At 43.6% G+C, this 18,760-nt stretch overlaps 1 protein-coding gene across 20 annotated transcripts in view; it reads left to right on the top strand.

Moving 5' to 3' along the window:
• Positions 1 to 18,760, top strand: part of LOC129548017 (uncharacterized) — a 291,573-nt gene that overhangs the window by 179,657 nt on the left and 93,156 nt on the right. For all 20 annotated transcript variants that reach the window (XR_016036205.1, XR_016036204.1, XR_016036203.1 and 17 more), the window contains one exon: positions 8,900 to 8,969. The gene's annotated coding sequence lies outside the window, so the exon portion shown is untranslated. The remainder of the gene's footprint in view (positions 1 to 8,899; positions 8,970 to 18,760) is intronic.

Here is an 18,760-nt window from a genome sequence, read left to right as displayed (position 1 = left end):
CTGGGCTCATACGTCTCCAACTTCTGCTGCAGCTTCACCTTCTCTTACTCTTTGGCCAAGTGCTTTTATAGCTCCATGAGGAGTCAGCTTCTCCTCCAGCTTACTTCCATCATTGAAGTGGATGACTTAGAGGTGGGGTGAGACCAGTGTGGGTCCTAGTCTCACTGCATAAATTTCTGCCCATCCTCACAGAATTCAGTTTATCTTTGCTTCCCCTACTTTATGCCCATGTTTCCTTCTCAACAGCCTGCCCCGCAGACCTCAGCTTCCTGCCCTCGACCCAGAAAGAACACCTTCCCATGGACGATGAACCACTCTTACAATTACAAAAGGCCAAACCATTAGCAAATCACCCCAAATATATATCTTCTACAGGTTCTGCTTTTCTGAGCAAACTCTGACATAGCAGGAAAGGCAGCAGTCATATGCACAGAGTCCTCACCCATACAGACTTAGCACTGAGTGAACTATTACATCTCCAGCCAGAAAAAAATATCCAGGGAAGACTCTAGAACAGAGGCATTTTGACTCATGGATTCATTCCTGCATCTACCATCGTGGTTCAGGCAGGGACAAGAGGTTCGCCAAAGCCTGAGACAAATTCCCACCTTTGTGGCTGAAAAGAAAAGAAGACAGTAGTCTTCACCCAACACACACAGAAGATTACCATCAGGGTAAAAAGAATTGGGTGCTTGGAAGGAGTAGGAAAGAGTGACAGGCAGGCAAAAGCACGTGCCCACAATACCCTTCCTGCCTTCTTGTTTTGGATGGTGTTGTGTATACTTCAAGAAGAAGAAATGAGATAGTTAACTGAAAAGCAGTGGTTACTCTGCCCAGCACTGAGCTTAGCACTTCCTATATATTATCTCCTTTTCATTGCCACATTAACTCTATGAGGAAACCGAAGCTCAGGGAGGTATGATAACCTGCCCAAAATTCCCCAGCTGAGGAGTCCGGGGGCTCGAACTTGAACTCAGGTCTGTCTGCCTGTGCTCTTAGTTCTTTTCAGTGTCCTGCCCATATACCCAGAAATTGTGTTTAATGATGAACACATTCTTTCTCTGTTATATTTGCCTAACCTTGGTGATTTTGTAAAAAAAAATGACCAGCCAGCTGAAAAAGGAAAACAAACAAAACAAAAACAAAAAAACTGCTTCTTTCTCCCAGGCTGCAGAAGTAAACAATGCTGCTAGTGGGAAATCAATGGTTTGCTGCTGTGTAATTCTCAGCAGTGTTTGGCAAGACAGCTCAAGTGTTAGAAACTTTTGGGGGGCGGGTGTAGGCAGAGGGAAGAGTCTTCATTTTAACAACCCAGATCTGCCCCTTGAGAAACCTGTATGCAGGTCAGGAAGCAACAGTGAGAACTGGACATGGAACAACAGACTGGTTCCAAATAGGAAAAGGAATATGTCAAGGCTGTATATTGTCACCCTGCTTATTTAACTTATATGCAGAGTACATCATGAGAAACGCTGGGCTGGAAGAAACACAAGCTGGAGTCAAGATTGCTGGGAAATTTTTAGATGTTGGCAAAGAAAGTTGCCACTATCTGAATGCAATAGCAACATCACTGTATTATTAAGTATTTAGGAATTGCAACTTTTTGTGACAATGGAGAAAGCTTTCAGATTGATATTTCATTAGCAGATTTTAAGATGAACTGGAGAATAACAAAGGTTTAAGTTCTAACTGTGTGTATTCTGTGGAGTAGAATTGAATAAAAGCTCAGAGGGAATGTGGGCAGTCTGTGAGTTTGAGGAAAGGCGGAGGGTGGTTTCTGCTTCTCTATGCCACTGAAAGTTCCAGTCCTCTCTAGGAAATTTAAGATCCTGTCCTTTGCATAACCAAGGGGCAAAGGCGCTTATAATTCAAAGTTCTTGTTTACATAACCAGAAATATTAGTTGAGAACCTGAAAGATGTTCAATATTATTTAATCTGCCAAATAAATGTCTGACTATATGTCTTCTCAGCTGGAATTTGAAACTCTCACACCAAAAGAAGTTGAACTAGAAAGGTCCAGACAGAAAGTGCTAGAAGATTAGGAGACTTTTTCATTTCTACTCAGTTCTCTCTGCACTTTTAGCTGGAGAAACCAGACAGCCCTGGGCTGAGGCTGAGTGGCAACTATCTGAGCAATAAAATGGTGCCACACTTTTACAGGTGTCCTGTTATCTAAAACAAATTCTGCATGACTATGGTGTTTCCTGTCTTGGATCATAATCTTCTCTGGGAATATAAACTCTGAGCTATAGCTCAAGCACTCTTTAGCTGGTTCACACTCTCACCATGGCTTTGGAGCCCCTCAAATCCTTTTATTTTTTTCCCTGGAGGGTGTTTATTGGAGGGGAATTGTCATTGAGAGCAGGCAGTTATTTGAGTTTCAGTTCAGTGGCTCAGTCGTGTTCGACTCTTTGCGACCCCATGAATCACAGCACGCCAGGCCTCCCTGTCCATCACCAACTCCCAGAGTTCACTCAAACTCATGTCCATCGAGTCGGTGATGCCATCCAGCCATCTCATTCTCTGTCGTCCCCTTCTCCTCCCGCCCCCAATCTTTCCCAGCATCAGAGTCTTTTCCAGTGAGTCAACTCTTCGCATGAGGTGGCCAAAGTATTGGAGTTTCAGCTTCAACATCAGTCCTTCCAATGAACCCCCAGGACTGATCTCCTTTAGAATGTACTGGTTGGATCTCCTTGCAGTCCAAGGGACTCTCAAGAGTCTTCTCCAGCACCACAGTTCAAATGCATCAATTCTTCGGAGATCAGCTTTCTTCACAGTCCAACTCTCACATCCATACATGACCATGGGAAAAACCATAGCCTTGGCTAGACGGACCTTTGTTGGCAAAGTAATGTCTTTGCTTTTTAATATGCTGTCTAGGTTGGTCATAACTTTCCTTCCAAGGAGTAAGCGTCTTTTAATTTCATGGCTGCAATCAGCATCCTCAGTGATTTTGGAGCCCAAAAAATAAAGTCTGACACTGTCTTCACTGTTTCCCCATCTATTTCCCATGAAGTGATGGGGCCAGATGCCATGATCTTTGTTTTCTGAATATTGAGCTTCAAGCCAACCTTTTCACTCTCCTCTTTCACTTTCACCATTTGAGTTTAGGTTAATCTAAAAACCAAAAAGGGTGAGGGGAACTCAAGAAATCCCATGTTACCAAACATCATTTTACACATGAAAGCAGAACAGAACAGTAGATGAGAGACTGCTGCTCCCTGTTCCTGAGTCCCTCCCAGGTTTTGCTTCCCCGTGTGATCATCTCAGTTCGTGTTGCTCCAGGAGCAGACTTGGGATGAGGATCTGGACACAGGGAGTTGATTTAGGAGATGGTTTCAGGAAGCACTGACTGGTGAGAAGAGGAGTAAGCCAGGGAAAGGAAGGAAACCAAGAAAGAAGATGTTAGCGAAAAATCATGTGGACTGGGGAGCTAAATCCCCCTGGGACATGGGTGCCAGGGGAGAGCACCCCCGTTTCCCTCCATCATTCATTGGTTGAGGGCTGCTCCCAGTTTTTTTGGAACTTATAGCCTGAATGGCAACCCACTCCAGTGTTCTTGCCTGGAGAATCCCAGGGACGGCAGAGCCTGGTCGGCTGCTGTCTACGGGGTCGCACAGAGTTGGACACGACTGAAGCAACTTAGCAGCAGCAGCAGCAGCCTGTCATGGGCAGAATCAAGACTTTGGGTTCCAGAAAGCCTCTCAGGCAAGAAAATGCAAAGGGTGGCAGTGGATGGCCTGCAGGGTGCCCTGCATTGGTCAAGTGTGAGGGACATGGCAGCAACAGCAATGACCGCTTCTGAGTCTACTGTTGTGGGAGGAGTGAGCCTCCGTCTTGCTCACCCACCTCTCTTGTGGCCATTGACCCCTCGCTCCTCTCTTGGCTGTGGACAGAGGCTGACTCTGCCCAAAGTCTACAGAGATGCCCTGAGAAGTTCTTTCTTCAAACCTTGCTGAGCACAGACAGTTAATTATTCACCAACCACTTAGTTCTGCCAATAACGGTCTCCTTGGCAACCTACAGCCCAGTGTAACAGAAATGAAATACGTTGAAAAAATATATATGGGTTTGAAGACATAGGTAAAGGCTCTTTCATACCTTTTTCATAAAAATGCCTTTAATTTATATTTGACATTTGAACACTAATTAAACAACAGAGTTTCCAGTGTCATTATCAGGAAGTCCTTACCACATCCATCCCTTGCAGTTCTAGATCCATTTCGGGGATGTATGTTTCTCGGAGACAGGCACGGATGCTCCCTTCCAGCTGAGGTGCCTGCTTCTTTTTATAGCAAACGATGCACTGTCATGTGATGACCCCCAAAGAGCCCTCCACTACTAATGATAAGCCTGACTGGCTTCGGCAACAATACTCACTTGTGGTGTGACCTTGGGCATGTCACTTACCCTCTTTGGGCCTCAATGGTCTCATCTTTGAAAGCCATAAACTGATGCCACACTCAGAGATAGCAGTCTCTCTGATCTAAAATAAATTCCGTGTGACTGTGATCTTTTTCTGCCTTGGGTCAGACCTTTCTCTGGGAATGTTTACTGGGGAAAAATTGTCATTCTCTCTCCTTCCCTTTAAGATCTCAGTGTGGTGATAGTTAAGAACTAAAGCCCCTGCCCACACTTCCTTCTGCTGCAGTGCCGGGAAAAAAGCGAGGCTCCAGGCCCAGCTCTGCTGTTTTGTCAGCAGTGTGATTTGGAAAGTCAGCTAACCTCACAGAACCTCTCTTTCCTCATCTGAAAGATGGGGTACATAATTGTACCAACATCTTAAGAGTTATTGAAAACATTTGAAGGAGATAATCTTTGTAAAGCTGCTCAAAAAATATTGCTTTCAAAGGAAAAAAAAGGATTTCAGTTTCTCAGGATCCTCTCCTTTTGCCTCTCTTCTCTGTCTCCCCACACCAGATCCCAGGAGTTGGTCTCCTAGAACTCTGGGAATTTTTTAATCTCCTCAAGTGATTCTCAGATCTCTAAAGTTCAACTTGATGATTTTATTATATTTATTGTTTGTTTCTAATTAGCAGAGGAAGACAGGCCCACTGTAGAAGAGAGAAATAAATAAACAAAACCAAAAGATACAGAAATAAGAGATGGAGGGTACATAATCCTACCGTCCGTCAACAACCATGGTTAATAGATGTATGTTTCTGTTTACTGTTTTTTGGAGGGATGGGGGTACATGATTAAGCTCATATAGTATACAGATTTTTGTGTCTTGCCTCTTGCCTTAAACATTATCATGCACTCATTTTACGCCATCATAAAAACTTCTTGATGATGATCTACTGTGAGTAGATACTATTATTTACTTAACTATTTCTCCATTGTTGGATGTTTAAAATATGCAATATTTTATATTGTTGGATACTTAAAATATCCGAAGTATCAATATTTTCCCTATTAAAAATAGAGCACAGAACTCAGTCACAGCTCTCCCAGCTTGCCCCCTTTTTTTCAATCCCCTCAAGCCCTCCATGGCAATCATATCACTGGTATTTCTATGAAGAAATCTTCTGCAAACCCAGCACAGTTGTAGAAGCAAATTCACTTCATTGCTCTCTACTTCCCCCTTCTGTGCCCTATGGCAAGTCCTTGTGGCTTTGGGGAAGCTTTCTTGCCCCTGTAAGTGGACAATCATAGCTTTTGCTTCTTTCCTGTCCTGTGAGTGTTGGCAGTCCCTTTCTGGAACTCAGCACAACTGCCTGGGCCAGAGGTGGGCATGTGAGTCAGGCCTGGCCCATCCTAGTCAGTCAGTTCAGTTCAGTTCAGTTCAGTGGCTCAGTCGTGTCCGACTCTTTGCAACCCCATGAATCACAGCACGCCAGGCCTCCCTGTCCATCACCAACTCCCGGAGTTCACTCAAACTCATGTCTATCGAGTCGGTGATGCCATCCAGCCATCTCATTCTCTGTCGTCCCCTTCTCCTCCCGCCCCAACCTTTCCCAGCATCAGAGTCTTTTCCAGTGAGTCAACTCTTCGCATGAGGTGACCAAAGTATTGCAGTTTCAGCTTCAGCATCAGTCCTTCCAATGAACACCCAGGATTGATCTCCTTTAGAATGGACTGGTTGTATCTCCTTGCAGTCCAAGGGACTCTCAAGAGTCTTCTCTAGCACCACAGCTCAAAACCATCAATTCTTCGGTGATCAGCTTTCTTCACAGTCCAACTCTCACATCCATACATGACCACAGGAAAAACCATAGCCTTGGCTAGACGGACCTTGGTTGGCAAAGTAATGTCTCTGCTTTTTAATATACTATCTAGGTTGGGTCATAACTTTCCTTCCAAGGAGTAAGTGTCTTTTAATTTCATGGCTGCAATCAGCATCTGCAGTGATTTTAGAGCCCCAAAAATAAAGTCTGACATTGTTTCCACTGTTTCCCCATCGATTTCCCATGAAGTGATGGGACCAGATACCATGATCTTTGTTTCCTGAATGTTGAGCTTCAAGCCAACCTTTTCTCACTCTCCTCTTTCACTTTCAAGAGGCTTTTGAGTTCCTCTTCACTTTCTGCCATAAGGGTGGTGTCATCTGCATATCTGAGGTTATTGATATTTCTCCCAGCAATCTTGATTCCAGCTTGTGCTTCTTCCAGCCCAGCGTTCCTCATGATGTACTCTGCATATAAGTTAAATAAGCAGGGTGACAATATACAACCTTGATGTACTCCTTTTCCTATTTGGAACCAGTCTGTTGTTCCATGTCCAGTTCTGACTGTAGCTTCCTGACCTGCATACAGGTTTCTCAAGAGGCAGGTCAGGTGGTCTGGTATTCCCATCTCTTTCAGAATTTTCCACAGTTTATTGTGATTCACACAGTCAAAGGCTTTGGCATAGTCAATGAAGCAGAAACAGATGTTTTTCTGGAACTCTCTTGCTTTCTCCATGATCCAGCGGATGTTGGCAATTTGATCTTGGTGCCTCTGCCTTTTCTAAAACCTGCTTGAACATCTGGGAGTTCACGGTTCACATATTGCTGAAGCCTGGCTTGGAGAATTTTGAGCATGACTTTACTAGCGTGTGAGATGAGTGCAATTGTGCAGTAGTTTGAGCATTCTTTGGCATTGCCTTTCTTTGGGATTGGAATGAAGACTGACCTTTTCCAGTCCTGTGGCCATTGCTGAGTTTTCCAAATGTGCTGGCATATTGAGTGCAGCACTTTCACAACATCAATTTTCGAGATTTGCAACCAGCCAGAAATGGTGATTGGTTCAAAAACTAGTGACAGGAACTTGGAAGTCCAATCAGAATCCTCCCCTGAGAAGAATGACAGATGCTAAGAAGTGAAGACCACACAAGGCAGCTGTGTCAGCCCAGAACAGCAGTGTCATCTTGTCTTCCCTTTTCATGAGGAGAGCTTGTGAGACGGCAGCCTGAGAGAATGCAGAAAATAGAGGCGGCCAGTGAGAGAGCAGGGCTTGGGGGCAGGACACAACAGCTCTAACCGTGAGTCCTGCCTGCGGCTCCCCTCACACTTAGACTTGGGGGATCTGCCTTAGTCTTGGGGGACCACCACGGGGTCCTTCCCTGCTGCCTGAGCCATCGCCTTCCCTCTTTGCTTATAATAGTTTGAGTGAGCATTCAGCTCCTTACACGGGGAGTCCTGACTGCTGCTTTCCTCAGCGTGGCCTTCCTAGAGGCTGTCCAGTAGACACTGTGATGTCTTTCAGGAGAGTTCAAACACAGGCCTCCATGAGTCTTGGCATCAGCTGCCATTCCTCTTTCTGGACTTCCTCAGAAAAAAATAAAAAAGAGGAACCTGTGTAAATGAGTCAGGAACCCCAGAATCCCCCTGCATCAAACCAAATGTCTGCTCATCAACACAGGCTCATGGTGACACGGCGCTTCAGCCATTGAGACTATTAATACCCTATACACAGACAAGAGGAGCCCAGAAAATGTGAGCCTGACTTCTGAGAACTCACTGATATACCTCAGACAGGAGAGAAGACAATCAGAAACAGATACAATTTTTTAATTTTTTTTCATACACGTATCCTTATTTTTAAAGTGTGAGTTTCTCCCCCATTTGCTCTTAGACTGCTGTTAACCTTTTTCGTCATTGGATAAGAAGGAAATAAAGGGCTATTTTTGGAGGCATGATGCTTAGGAAAATTCCCTGAAAGTGATTTCTCATCCTCTCCATTCAAAATGAGGCACGTGGCTTTGAAAGGTTACTTGGGGTGTGAGAAACAGGCTCTTTTTTTTTCTTTTGGCAAGAATAGGGCTGACATCAAGAAAAGCTCTATACATGTGAAAAACTTTTGGGAACTCGCCTTTGTTTTTGTTTTGCCAAGTGGATTCATGAAGGAAGGATAGGTTCAAACAGAAATCCCCCTCAGCAGGAACTGTCTTATGTCTGGGAAGCATAGGGGATGTTCTCAACATATTTGGCATCTAAACCCTGAATAAGTTGGGATGCAATTCAGCTTTCCTGCCTCTTCCACTGAGCTCTTTGGGTGATTCTGAAAAAAGGCTTGTCCACCTTCAGCACACCAGGGGCGCCGTTCTTTCCATATGATCCCATGTCCCGCAGTGTTGAAAGTTTCAAGCTAATCCTTATCTCCTGCCTCCAAATGCCTAACCTATAAAGATCTTTGCGAACTCTTTTTTAAAATGCAAATATCTGAAGAGAGGAAAAGCATGTTTTGATTAGTCATGAAATCCTTAGAGCCAGGAAACGCAAACCACATTGAGTCCTGCCTGTGAGGTTTTTCATACATCATGCCCCTTACTACCAGTCTGTCATTGACCCCAGCTGACAGGGTGAAACTGACATCCAATGAGGTAAAATGACTTGCCTAACAGTCTCAGAGCTTAGGAAGTGGCCCAGCTGTGATTTGAGTGTAGGACCACCTGACTCCAGAGTTCTTTTCTTTGCAGGTTGACTGCTAGACCCTGCAGAAAGAGCGACAGAAGAGGCCAGTATTGCTGTTTCGGAGTATGAGCAGAGGTGAGTGGAAGCTGCTGCCTGGATTGGCCAGGCCTGGGGAAGGGAGGCGGCTAGGAGAACCAGGCGTGTGTTGAGCCCCAACGAGCAACGGATAGATGGAGATCGAGGCCACCTGCCTTTGCTCCTTGACGTGGGTGGGCACTGATGCCACGGTGGGTTGACCAAAGCCACAAACCTGACTATTCTACCCAGAGCCATCACAGCAGTGGGTGCCCAGTGATGGCCTGCTGCTGTTGGCAAGAGCATAGCTATAGTTTACTCTTTCATTGCCCTTCTTCCGTTGGCAAATGCTGCTGCTACTGCTAAGTCACTTCAGTCGTGTCCGACTCTGTGTGACCCCATAGACGGCAGCCCACCAGGCTCCCCCATCTCTGGGATTCTCCAGGCAAGAACACTGGAGTGGTTGCCATTTCCTTCTCCAATGTGTGAAAGTGAAACGTGAAAGTGAAGTCGGTCAGTCGTGTCTGACCCTTAGCGACCCCATGGACTGCAGCCTACCAGGCTTCTCCGTCCATGGGATTTTCTAGGCAAGAGTACTGGAGTGGCTTGCTAGCCTCCCTTTTTCTCTTCTTTTAATCAAAGAGAGGTCCTATTCATGAAACTCTCTGTCTAAGGCACCCTTCTAGCTAGACTGTTGCTTTTTTAGGCTTCCAGGTTAGAAGGGACCCAAAATGTCCTATTGGTGGTTGAGCTGTTAGAAAGACCTGCCTCTCATTCAGCATGGGTGTGCTAGTCTCTGCCTCACAATGTTGCATTGTGGGAGTTGTGTACAGCACACAGCCCCTGATGTATAGTATGAATGCTGCTGCTGCTGCTGCTAAGTCACTTCAGTCGTGTCCGACTCAGTGCGACCCCATAGACGGAAGCCCACCAGGCTCCCCCGTCCCTGGGATTCTCCAGGCAAGAACACTGGAGTGGGTTGCCATAACGTTGGTAACTAGAAACTGTTGGAAACCACAGTTGCAAACCACAAACTTTTTTTGTGGACTTCTGGCTCTTCCCCCATCAGCTGAGTATAGAACTAGCTAAAGTGGTCGCCCCTCCCTGGCTGGCACCTAGGGTTTCTAGGAAATGTGGCTTGCTTTTTATTTGTCTGAACTGTCAAAACTGAAATGAGAGAAGAAATCACACACACTGTTGAAGTCTCAGGGTCACTTCTGTTGCTGTATTCTCATTCCCTGAGAGTACTTTGTCTACCTGTTCATTTGACCTCTCCTTTCTTTTTTCAACCAACTTTCCCTAAATGGCTCTGAACTGTGCCAGAGAGTTTGGTGACAAAACTGGCTATGAACCAGAGATATACCTCATTCATAAATGTTTAAGCAGGGAAAGAGGAACAAGTGGAAGGCTCTTAAGATCTTGCTGGAGGCACCACAAACACTCATTCTCAGCTCCAAAACCCAGCAACTAAAAGCTGCCTCTCCCAACCACAACTCACAACATCTTTCTTACTAATTTTTAATTAGACCACCAATCCATGTGCGTATTCTCCCAGTAAATAAAAATGAAACTTTCCAGATACAGCAACTATCTCTTTGACCAATCCTTGTAAAAACAACAAATCAACCAGACCCACATCACCCCTGAGATTACCACCATCATCTTTGTCTCCTTCTTTTATATGCCTTTCTGTGTCTTTCTATACCTATACCTTGAGACACTGAAAATAGATATTTCCTGTGTCTATTATTTATCTATTGCTATGCAACCAATTACCGCAAGCTTAGCAGTCAAAACAACAAATGTCGTTACCTCCCAGTTTCTGGGTCAGAAAGACAGAGAGGAGCTTAGCTGGGTACTTCTGACCCAGAGTGTCTTATTAAGTGGCAGTCAAGCTTGTTGGCATCAAGCTGGGCTCCCTGGAAGGCCACGCCTGGACAGAAGACCAACATGCAAGCCTGCTCACGTGGTTGTTTGCAGGTGCCTTTCCACCAAGGCTTCCTCACAGGGCTGCCTTATGACACGGGAACAGGGTTCCCTAGGGCGAGAAATCCAAAGACCACCCAAGATGGGAGCCCAGTCTTTTGTAACCTAATTTCCAAGAGGACATCCTGCTACCCTCTATTCATCAAGCAAATTAGTAAATCCAAAGGTAGGAGGTTCTCCCTGAGGGGAGGAGACTGCCAGAAGTCAGACATCGCTGGGACTCATTTTCAAGGCTACCTACCACTGTATGTTTACATAAAACATATTGTCCTTGACTTTCTATAGCTCTCCTTTTTCAGTCAATAATGTCTTGGAGATCTACCTATGTTGGCACATATGTCCCAACTCGATTTAAACATAGCGTAGTGTTCATGGAATAGATCACTGTTGCTGCTGCTGCTGCCGCTGCTAAGTTGCTTCAGTCGTGTCCAACTCTGTGCGACCCTATAGACGGCAGCCCACCAGGCTCCCCTGTCCCTGGAATTTTCCTAGGTGCCATTGCCTTCTCCGAGATCATTGTTACTTAACCCAAATTTTGGTTGCTTTTTTTTTTCTTTTTAACAATACTGATGCACATACTACAGATTCCACATCTGGCCATAAGGATTCTATTCTGCAGTAGGCTAGGAGTCACCATAAATCTTCTTAGTAGCTCCCCAGTGTTTTAGGGTACAGTCAAGGTCAAGAGCTCCTGGTACTGATATACTACAGTTTATTTATTCTTTTGTTTAAAACCTCTATTGACAGCCATTCATACTGTTTTCTCTGTCACATACCTCCATGCATACCTGTACCAGGTGGAATTATTTCAAGGAGCAGGATGTGTATTTTGTCTCCTGGAGAAGGCCAAACAGCCCTGGAAGTTCCATTCCCACCAAAGCATTCCTGGTTCTCCAAACCTCATCAGCACTTAATATTATTAAACCTTTGAATTTTAGTCACTCTAGCAGTTGAAAAATGATACTCATCATTTATACTTTACTACAGCTTTAAAGCCATCTGGTCATGTTCATAGTCATTGTAGGAATCCTGTGTAAATTTGATTTTAGCATTTTTTACAAAGGTAAGTGAAAGTCTGAAATGACTCTTAACTTCTGATTCTCCCCTTACGTTCTTTGATATTTGTATGACAGAACTATGCTCTTTTCTCTTCCTTTTTGCTTCCAACTTTTTCTCCTTACTTTCTTTCTTTAATGGCAAGGCTTCATCTAGATGTAGACGCATTTGCGTAAACTCAGCGTAATTTAAAGATTTGAGATATGTGTACTGTTCTGTGTTGGTAGAATTCTCTCAAACAGAACTGTAGGCATCTCAGAGGGTCAGGCACAGCCTTGGTTTCCTGCTTAATTTCTCTCTCTAGCCATCACTCTAGGTGTAGTGACTACTTTGTCATTCCTACCAGACAGGAAGGGTCATTTTTCTTCCCCACAAAGGTGACAGGGATCTAATTGTTCATTCCACATGTGTTTACTGAGCACCTTTTATGAGCCAAGTTCTGTTCTAGACAGATCCCTGCCTTCAGGGAGCTCATATTCTCATAGGAAGAGATAGTCAATAAACAGTACATTGAATGCACAAGTTAATCATAAACCATGTTAAAAGGTGATGATCACAATGGAAAAAAGATACAGTAAATCATGGTAAGAGAGTTTTGGAGTGTGAGAGCTAGAAAGGGAGCAAGATATTGAATAGACTCCTCTGGGGAGTTCCCAGTGACAAGGCATTCTGGGTTGAATTGTGCCACCCCACTCCCACCCCCAAAAGAGAGATATTGAAGTCCTCATCAAAAGTTCTCAGACTGTGACCCTATTAGGAGACAGGGTCTTTACAGAGGTCATCAAGTTAAAATGAGATCATTAGGGTGAGCTTTAATCCAGTAGGACTGGTGCCCTCATAAAAAGCAGAAGCTTGGACAGAGATCACACAGACGGGAGATTAAATGAAGAGAGATACACAGGGAGAAGACGGCCATCTACAAGCCAGAGGATGCCGGAGGCCACCAGCGTGTAAGAGACAGGGATGCTGGCCCTGCCAATACCTCCATTTTGAACTTCTGGCCTCCAGAGCTGTGAGACAACATATTTGTACTGTTCTAAGCCACCCAGCTTGTACTTTGTTATGGCCACCATAAGAAACTGGAGTGAGCCATGTAGACTCACCTGCCCCTAGAATTTACGGGATCTGAGGCAAGAGTTCAAATGGAGATCCACATACCTTATGTCCAAATACTTTAAAGTTTTAAATCAAGCCAATAATCTGTTAGCTAAGCAAGGTTTTATCTTCCTCCCTTAAAATTTACTTTCCTTATGACCAAAAGACATTCCCGAGTACTCAGAGTTCTGATCAGAACATGATCGTACAAGCAGACCAGGCCCAGGCCCACAGCTCCCTCTGCTTCTCTTCCTACCCAAGGCTCGGCGCAAACAACTGCCCTTTGTGGCCTAGAGGCTCACCTGGGGGCCGGGGTGGAGCTGGGGGAGAGCTCCACAAAGGCCCTGGATGTGAGCTTGGAGTCATCCAGTGGCTACCCCAGAGTCGAAACTACCCAGCACATGATCCCCAAGGTTCTCCCCTTCCAAGTGGGCACTCCCTTGCACTGCAGCCTCCCTACTCCAGGCAAGGAGCGCAGCCAGACGAGGCAGGGTGCCGTAAAGCAGAGCTCCCCGTGTAGAGCAGGAAGCAGTGCCACGAGGTATGAAAGAAACTGAGAGTAAACAGAAATTTGCAGAGCAGTTTGACTTGCTGTGACAGCCAAGTGTTTGGGGGCACTTAAATTTGACTTTCTTACTTTTGCATATCACAAATATTCTTTTTCTTTTAAAGTTTTGTTCCCATTGATATAGAAAATGTAGAAACCATTCTTATTTGTCTGTGGATAAACAGAAGTCAGCTGGATTTGGTCTAGATGCCACAGGTGACCCTCCTCTGGTGCAGGAGGTGGAGGGGAGGGCTGCTGGAGGAATCTTCTCAAATGGGGTTGAGGAGCTGGAACCCAGTGTGTCTATGGAAGGATTGGTTTATACTGGAGTACAGACTGTCTACCTACAATAGCAGGAAAGGGAAATAAAAAAAAATAAGGCTTTGGTGACTGAAATATTTTCCTCCAAATCCTCTTTTAAAGCTTTAAAACTGTTTGCTTTCTGGAAAGCACATACATTCTTCAAGCTGGAATCATCACTGTGAATGAGGTGTATAATATTTACCTTGTAGATTGGGAGATGGAAAACATATGCATTCATTATGTTCATTTTTCTTCTCACTCTTAGCTTCAGTGATTGAATGATCTAATTCAACTATTAAATATTTTTTGTTGCTTCATTATTAAAGGAGAAAAGCCTCTTTTATGACAATGGATTTTACTCTTTCTTTGTACCTTATTCTCCCCTCTGTCCATGAACAAACACACAATAATTCTAAGGACCCTCTTCTTGTTTTCCCAACCATTTTAGGCAACTCACCAATATCCTGAAAGCCAAGATTGAACTCAAACCCCAAGTTAAGGAACTCTGATTTACATGCTAACCAAGGTTCTGAGAGTCATGTTTTCCTTTCAACATTGCACTTAGTTTTTTTTTGTTGTTTGTTTTTGGAAGAAAAGAGCTACATGCCTGGAAAATTATTGTAATTACACACACTGTATACCGATTCCAAACAGCCCACCATGAAATCCTATTCAGAAGACTAGAGAAAAGGGTGGAGAAACTCTAAGAAAGAAGGGATAGGGAGAGTGTCACTCATCTCCATACCTTTCAAAGCTGTTCCACTAGGGATCCTCCTCCATTTCTAGTCTTTTCTGTTTCCCAGCTACTCTATCTTCCAATGAAAAGAGGAGTAGATAATGCTTTGTGGAACTCCATCAGTTCATTGATTATATACCCTTTGAGGGTTACACCATGAATAGAAACTTCTGATAACAGATTTTATGTTTTCTTTAGTCAAAAAATTTGGTTTCCACTGGCACAGCAGTATCCGTATCTAGCACCCAAAATGTAATTCTCCTAATTCTCCAGGACAGCACTTAGATAACACGCAAAATAATATCAAGACATAAGTCAAAAAAGAAAAATATGAGGTGTTTTCAAACTTTCAAACAGCTACTGAAAGTAAAGGACAAGTCATAGCCTAAAAAATTTTAATTTTCTTTTGAGTATTGACGTTAACAAGCAAGATACTTTGTCAGTGCTAATCCTTTCATAAAATGTAAGTTGGAATATTTCTTAATGGAATGTCACCACAGGAGGCCAGCTCAGGTCTCGGCTGTAAGACTTTCCTGGAATGTTTTATTTCCCTTGGAATTTACAGTACTGTCTGGTTGAATCTCATTTGACAGTCTAACAATTGGAGCATTGTATCAGGCACAGTGAAGCAGAAAATTCACCCTGTTCTGGTCCCTATTCCTCCTTCCTCTGCCCTTGTGAAAAATTTCCCACTGTCTTATCCCACTGAAGCAAAATGTTCAGGAGAAGACCAGTGTCACATCTAATGCAGTCCACAGTCCCATAAAAGATAGGTTTTTAATGCCTAGAATAAATTTTCCATTCATTCAACAAATAGTTTGGTTCAGTGGTAGCTCCAAGGTTTAAAATGTGCATAGCTGACTTATCCCAGTTTACCGTCAAATAACATTATACCATGTCTCATACAGTGTAAAAGCCTTACAACATTATACATCCATCTCCCCCTCCTAACCCTTGTAGTATTGTCATGCATTTTACTTGCACATATGTTATACTATCCATACTATTTTGTTTTTTCTTCAAATGGTCAGTTCAGTTCAATTCAGTTCAGTCGCTCAGTCGTGTCCGACTCTTTGTGACCCCATGAATCACAGCACGCCAGGCCTCCCTGTCCATCACCAACTCCCAGAGTTCACTCAAACTCATGTCCATCGAGTCGGTGATGCCATCCAGCCATCTCATTCTCTGTCGTCCCCGTCTCCTCCCACCCCCAATCCCTCCCAGCATCAGAGTCTTTTCCAGTGAGTCAACTTGTCACATGAGGTGGCCAAAGTATTGGAGTTTCAGCTTTAGCATCAGTCCTTCCAATGAACACCCAGGATTGATCTCCTTTAGAATGGACTGGTTGGATCTCCTTGCAGTTCAAGGGACTCTCAAGAGTCTTCTCCAGCACCACAGTTCAAAAGCATCGATTCTTCGGCAATCAGCTTTCTTCACAGTCCAACTCTCACATCCATACATGACCACGGGAAAAACCATAGCCTTGACTAGACAGACCTTGGTTGGCAAAGTAATGTCTCTGCTTTTTAATATGCTATCTAGGTTGGTCATAACTTTCCTTCCATGGAGTAAGCGTCTTTTAATTTCATGGCTGCAATCAGCATCCGCAATGATTTTGGAGCCCAAGAAAATAAAGTCTGACACTGTTTCCCCATCTATTTCCCATGAAGTGATGGGACCAGATGCCATGATCTGTGTTTTCTGAATATTGAGCTTCAAGCCAAACTTTTCACTCTCCTCTTTCACTTTCATCAAGAGGCTTTTTAGTTCCTCTTCACTTTCTGCCATAAAGGTGGTGTCATCTGCATATCTGAGGTTATTGATAAATGGTCAATTAGGTTTTAAAGGATTTACAAATGAAGGCAGGAGCTTTATTTAATGATATCATTTAAAAGGTTCTTCATTTCTTTGTGTAGATTTAGATTTTCATTTGTTATCATTTTTCTTCTCTTAAAGAACTTATGTTAATATTTCTTATGAAGTACTGCTGGTGATGAATTTTGTTAGATTGGTTAGTCTGATAATGAGTTTGTTTCTCTATTTTTGAAGAATATTTTTACTGGACACAGAATTCTAGGGAGATAGCTTTTTCTTTCTTTCAGTACTTTAAAGATGCTCTTCTGCTGTATATGGCTCACAACTGTGGTTTTTTGGTTTTGAAGGTTTTTTTGAGAAGTCAGCCACAATTTATATGATCATTTTTCTGTATATAACTTGTTTTATTTATTTATTTCTAAAATTTTGTTTCCATCATTACTTTACAGCAGATTTCTCATAATGTGCATTCGTGTATATTTCTTTTTGTTTATCCCGTCTGAGATTTGTTGGGCTTCTTGAATCTATGAGTTTATATCTTTCATCTACTTTGTAAAGATTTCGGCTTATATTTCTTAAACTATTTTTCCTGCCCATCTATCACTATCTTCTTCAAGAACCAAGAAATACATTTTAGACTTGGTATTTTCCGACAGGTCATTAAAACTCTGTCCAGTTGCTTTCTTCGGCTTCTTTCTCCGTGTGCTTCAGTTTTATTAGTTTCTTTGAATTCCCTGATGTTTTCTTCCACAGTGTCTCATCTATTTCACGGTGAATGCTGCATTTTTCAGTCTTAGGTATCAGTTTAGTTCTTTCTTATTATTTCCATTTCTGTATTGAAACTCACTATCTATTCCCTCATAATGTTTTTATTTTCTTTTAAGGTCCATGATTTATAATTGTGTATTTTTTTAAAGCCTTGTCTCCTGATTCTATCACCTCATCTTTTCTAGTCTGTTTCAATTATTGAGTGATCTTTCTTACTTCACATTCTCTTGTTTCTTTATGTGTCATGGGCATTGTGGATGATACACTGTTGAATATCTGTGTTTTGTTGTTTTCCTTTAAATAATGTTACATTTTGTCTAGAAGGCAGTTAACTTCCTTATGGATTAGCTAGATCCTTTCAATCTTGTTTTTAATATTCCTACAGTGGAAACAGTGTCAGACTTTATTTTGGAGGGCTCCAAAATCACTGCAGATGCTGATTGCAGCCATGAAATTAAAAGACGCTTACTCCTTGGAAGGAAAGTTATGACCAATCTAGATAGCATATTAAAAAGCAGAGACATTACTTTGCCAACAAAGGTCCATCTTGTCAAGGCTATGGTTTTTCCTGTGGTCATGTATGGATGTGAGAGTTGGACTGTGAAGAAAGCTGATCGCCGAAGAATCGATGCTTTTGAACTGTGGTGTTGGAGAAGACTCTTGAGAGTCCCTTATACTGCAAGGAGATCCAACCAGTCCATTCTAAAGGAGATCAATCCTGAGTGTTCATTGGAAGGACTGATGCTAAAGCTGAAACTCCAATACTTTGGCCACCTCATGCAACGAGTTGACTCACTGGAAAAGATTCTGATGCTGGGAAGGATTGGGGGGCGGGAGGAGAAGGGGATGACAGAGAAGGAGATGGCTGGATGGCATCACCGACTCGATGGACATGAGTTTGAGTGAACTCCGGGAGTTGATGATGGACAGGGAGGCCTGGCGTGCTGAGTCAACTGAGTCCCCAGAATTTTCAGCGGTCTCTCCAATTACACTTAAAAACATTCTATCAGTTCTGTTCAAGTTCCAGAATCTCAGTTTAAGTCATAGTTGCTGCTGCTGCTGCTGCTAAGTCGCTTCAGTCGTGTCCGACTCAATGCGACCCCATAGACGGAAGCCCACCAGGCTCCCCCGTCCCTGGGATTCTCCAGGCAAGAACACCGCCATTTCCTTCTCCAATGCATGAAAGTGAAAAGTGAAAGTGAAGTCGCTCAGTCGACTCCGACTCTTAGCAACCCCATGGATTGCAGCCTACCAGGCTCCTCCATCCATGGTTCAGTTCAGTTCAGTCGCTCAGTCGTGTCCAACTCTCTGCGACCCCATGAATCACAGCACGCCAGGCCTCCCTGTCCATCACCAACTCCCGGAGTTCACTCAAACTCATGTCCATCAAGTCGGTGATGCCATCCAGCCATCTCATTCTCTGTCGTCCCCTTCTCCTCCCGCCCCCAACCTTTCCCAGCATCAGAGTCTTTTCCAGTGAGTCAACTCTTCGCATGAGGTAGCCAAAGTATTGGAGTTTCAGTTTTAGCATCAGTCCTTCCAGTG

The sequence above is a fragment of the Moschus berezovskii genome, chromosome 24 (assembly GCF_049115385.1).
Source record: "Moschus berezovskii isolate FMDL1 chromosome 24, NW_MosBer_1.0, whole genome shotgun sequence".
NCBI lineage: Eukaryota > Metazoa > Chordata > Mammalia > Artiodactyla > Moschidae > Moschus > Moschus berezovskii.
This window is presented reverse-complemented; position numbering and strand designations above follow the sequence as displayed.